Raw genomic sequence first — 5228 nt, forward strand, 5'->3', positions numbered from 1 at the left:
AAAACAAAACTCCCAGAGAGACACTTGTGCACAAATCTTACATAGCAACACAAGCAGCTCAGACAACTGGCTCTCTGTAGGCTCTCTTGAAAGAAAACAGTGCTGAGGCGTATTAGGATGATTTTTATCAACCAGAAAGCCAATGTGGGATGCACTGGTTGAAAGTTAGAGGCCTTAATGATTTACAACTTGAGGCAAAAATCTGTTTTCTGAAGTAGATAAATAACAGGTAAATTATATCTATGCTGTTCTCCCTTGGATTAAGTGCTTTGTAATATTTTTTGGGTTTTGTGCTGTCTGAAAATGTGTAAACAAATGTGTACCAGCCTTACTGTTAAAGTTCATATCAGCTCTCTGGTGTGCAAGTACAGTCCCACTTTTCCCTCTTTTTCTTGTTGATTTGTTTTTTTGTTTTGGTTTGGGTTTTTTCTCTAAAAAAAAAAACCAAAAACCCCCAAACAAACAAAAAAGCACATTGCAGGGCACAGAATAATGAACTACACTTGAGTTTGTTTCTGTTTTGTGATTTGTCCTAGACAGGGTAAGAACTTGCTATTCACAGAGTTCCTCTTTTGGCTCCTGTGGTGTAAAGCTACTTGTACCTCCAGCTACATGGAAAAATTGCAAAATCATTAAAATTCAAGAAGCCTGGATTTATTTGAAGTAGCACCAATGGAGATCTGGGATGATTCCATTAAAAGCACTGTAGTCATGCTGTTTCTAAAAGGATATCTAAAGGTGAGACATTCTCCAGAGCCTGGATAGTAATCTTAGTTACATTTTTAAGTGGGGATCAGATCCTTGCACATACCTCCCTTGACTTTCGTGGTTATTTAAATTTATACCAACTTAATACATGGTTCAGTGATTTCCATACTCCAAAAGAAATGAGCTGAAATAACAGAGTTGGTTTCCTCAGATAACTGCATGTTGGCATGATCCATTTTGTGGTGTTATTCTGAGTATAAAAAGATAAAGTAAATCTAAGCTATTTTTAGGTGCAGTGAGTCAGTCTAAATGAGTTGATGGAAAAAGATAAAAATGAAAGGACAGTCCAGTTAGAGGAAGCTATGGAGAGTAATGCTTTTATATAAACATTCTACAGAATTCATTTGGCTTTCCAAACTCTGTCTATAAATCAAGAAGTGCTTTCCAGTAGCTCATGGAGACCTCTCAGGTCTAGCTGTCTACTTCTTGTTCAATTTCATTGAAAACAGAATTCTTATTTACATATTTAAAGTAGATTTTAAAAAGTATTTTTGTAAATAATTATTGCAGGTATTCCAGTGATTATTATGTGGCTACCAGCAGTGTGCACAATGAAAAATACAAGTGGCCAGCAGATTCCCAGCTGTAAAAACACATTCAGTGAGATGATTTTTCAGCTAGTACCAGGAAAAACCCTGATTTATTTCTGTTGTTCTTAAATCAAACATCCTAGTGGAGGTTTTTTTTTAAGGGTAACATAAACCAGATACATTTCAAAGACTTAGACTAGCTTATATTCATGTTTTCACAGTACCATGAGGAATTTACACACACTGCCTCCAACAGGCCTTGCAATAAAATGAGCTGCAGTATTGTAAAAGAATGGTTTGTAACTATTTTCCTTCATGTTAAAGCTCCCCATAAATACATATTAGTTGGATCAGCATGGGATAAACCTCACTCACTTCAGCTGAAAGATGAAGCACCACAAAGTGATACCTCTTTGGAGTGAGGAAAGTAAAGTTAGAGTTCCATAAAGTAGCATTCTTGATGCTATAGCCATCTTGGGGTCCCACCAGCCCGAATGCCCACGTTGCCTTCCTCAAGAGGATGGAAGTCACAGCAGGGATAAAAGTCACAAGGAATTCAAGGAAAACACCAGCTCATTTAACAACTAGGAAGCCATTAAGGATGGCAAAGCTGTAGTGAAGCTGAGACCTGCAGCCTCATTTCTGTGTCCCAGGTCACCTCTTCACTGGCTAAACTCCAGCCTTCTTTCTTAAACTGCAATGGGCATAATTGAAAGACGAAATGGGAAAAATTGATAAGTTATGGACTGAACAGCAGCAGTGTGATTTTCCATGAATCCAGGCACCTGCAAGGTATCAAAGCCAAAGGCATCATATTTTTGGAAAATGAGACTGAGGTTGTCAAGCAAGGAGCCAGCAGTATGAGCTGTTTAATTCAGGCTGATTTCCCCAGAACTGTATCCAAGAGGATGTGACACTTTTCTGTTCTCAAGTTCAACCTTATCTCTGAGAGCATCACCAAGTTTCACCTCTTCTGAAAGAGCACTCTCCTGTGATTTATTTATAATCTCCTGCTGCTTCTTGTAAGTTGAGTTTCACTCCCCTTCCTTTGCTCTGCCTCACATCATTACATTGCACTGGTAGGCTGCTACTTCACATACAAACCTTTCAGCAGCCTGTTTTCTTCCAGCTGCAAAATGTGCTGAGCTCAAAGGAGACCACTCAGAGGAATGGGAATGAATTTAGGGACAATAATAATATTTAATGTATAGAATCACAGAGTCTCAGCACATACCAAACATCTCTGCTAAGCTCATGTTCCTAAAATCCTTTCAAGTTCACTAAAATTGATAGTTGGTCTTTATACACATTTATTCTGAGATTTTTTCAGCTATCCCTACAAGCTCATTTCTGCCTATCATTTTTGTTATGTCAGGGTGTTTTTTGTGACCTGGTCAGTTTAAGAAATACATGGAATAAAGCATGCTTTAAAAGACTGTAAGACTGCTGCTGCCTTTGTCTAAATTGCTAGATCTGTCTGTTGTGTATCTCAGGTGCACATGTATGTTTGTCTTTGTGTAACATGAAAATACTTCAGAAATGCCTTGAAAGTCCTACTGCCCTATTCTTAAAAAAGTCTTGCATCTATTTTAAAGTACAGAGCATGGTGAAACAATAAATAAGGAAAAATCCTTGAAATGCCTGAGATACTTCCAAGACATGTTACCTAAGAAAGTGATCTCAATTTAAACATGTAATCCCTTTGATTACCACTTTTGCCTTAAGTATACTTAGGTGTGCTGCACAGTTCAGAATGAACACTTTGCTTTTTTGTGGAACCATATTTATTCTTGTTAGTAAAGTTTTTAGGAGTTTTGCTCAAACTTAAAAATTAATAAAGGGATAAATGTAATTAATAATTTTGAGTTTACCTGGACTTTTGTCTGCAGTGTAAAATAAAGGCTATGGAGCCACAGCCCCCAACAAGGCAAATAACCTTCCTAGGATACTCTTCATCTGCAGTGGCTACTTTGAACTAGTTATCAGTTTAATCTACAAAGTTCCCCTCCAGGCAATGAATTGCTTGGTAACTAGTTCTGTGTATCCAACACAAATGATTTTAGAATCCCTGCAAAGCAGCACAGAACCAGGCACGAGGAAGTTTTCAGTCATCATCTAATTCTGTCTGCCCAAACTGCCTGAAACAAGTGCTACCTTTAAGGATTTTTTTTTCATTCAAAGATTTTGTTGTCTACAAAAGAAGGGTGAAAGCTCTAAGTTTCAGCTCTACCTTCAGACATTCCTACTAGCTTAGGCCTGGCTTGATTCAGTTCATGTGTTTGACCCTTTGTACGCCACTATCTGAGTTGTTGTAATCTTTAAAGCCTCAGGAGAAGTGGATTAAAATTTTCACAATGCAAGGGTTTAGATTCAAGTCTTTTTCAAGGCTTTATCTGCTGCCTTTGCACAGTATGGGAAAACTTTCAGCAAAATCTGGAAGGTAAAATACAGACCCTGAGACAGTGATTTCCTTTTTCAGACAAGTTTCTTTAAGTAGAGGGAAAATTAGGTCATATTTTGATTTCTCTTGGCTGGCTTATCTCCAAGATGGCCTGCACCCAGTTTCTTCTAAACTTTTCACTTCTCAGGAGATAATATCTCGTGTCAGAATGATAAAGACTCATGCCAAGAAGTACTGCAGAACATGGTAAGCTGAACATTCATCAACAGTACAAAATTTCTGATGGCAAGAGCTACAAATAACTTACAGGAAACATTAAAAGAAATTGTTTATTCAAGAGTACTTCCTGTGGCTCTGCAGTTCATCCAGGTGCACAAGCTCTGTTTTTCACAGAACATTCATCTCTGTTTCTCTTAGTTTGGATTTCTCATCAACAGATTACCCAAGCCAAGATTTAAGTGTAAGTTTTGTAAACAAGTAAATCATGACTCACACTTTCTACTGAACAGAAAGAAAAAGCTAAACCAAAAGGTGTTATGTAAATCCCAACAGATGGATAAGGGTGCAAGTTTACATTGTTATTTTTGGCCATATTTGACAGAAGCAAAAACAGGAAGCACTGCTATCAGATGTGCTCTGCCACATCTACCTTGCCAGGATCAATTGTCCCAGTAGCACACTAAGATAAATTCTATTTCCCACCTATTTTCTTTTCTAGGTTAGGGTTATTTTGGACATGCCAAGGTCAAAATCATGCCTATTAGAGTACTTCTAGCAGTGATACCCACCTAGCATGCACCCAGGTCTTTGACACTCTGACTGACTACAGAGGGGAAAAAAAATCGCCTTTTGATATGGCACTGAGTTTTCTACCAAAGCAGACAGACACACTGTACATCATAATTTTCTGAACTGGCACTCACAGACACAGCTCTGAGTGAAGTGCTACAAATCTAAAAGTTTAGTGATTTTTTGTTTGTTTCAAAGCTTTCACAGACAAGTACTAGTTTGTTTGAAAACTGCCATTCTGTATACCATGTAAACAGCTTTCAGGTTATAGATGCATGTGCACTTTTATGAATATTGCTTATGGGGCACAGATTTATCATATAAATTGCATGGTTTGTATATTTTTTCCTGTATGGAGAGGAAAACATTGGGCAAAGGAATAAATGGATGATGGGTAACAAAGGGTGTGATTGTCATCGCTTACACCAGTTCTGGGATTTCAAGATATCCAGTGTTCATCTGAAAATATGCAAATACTAATCAGAGCTGCTCTGCACATCTTCTGATGTGCAGCTGAATCCTTCTGAATGGCAGCTTTTTCACTCACTGTAGTAGGCAGATGGTTTTTTCACTTTTTTTCCTTTCAGTTCAACCAGATTAGCTGAAAAATTAGCATTGGGCTTCCTAAGGGGATCTTTCCACATCTCTTCCATTTTCTCTTGAGCAAATGCAAATTACATTGAGCCCATTTCAGATAAATATATTCATCTATAAGGGACAGAATTCATATGTGAAAGTCA

Source organism: Geospiza fortis, unplaced genomic scaffold, assembly GCF_000277835.1.
Source record: "Geospiza fortis unplaced genomic scaffold, GeoFor_1.0 scaffold41, whole genome shotgun sequence".
NCBI classification, from domain to species: Eukaryota; Metazoa; Chordata; class Aves; order Passeriformes; family Thraupidae; genus Geospiza; species Geospiza fortis.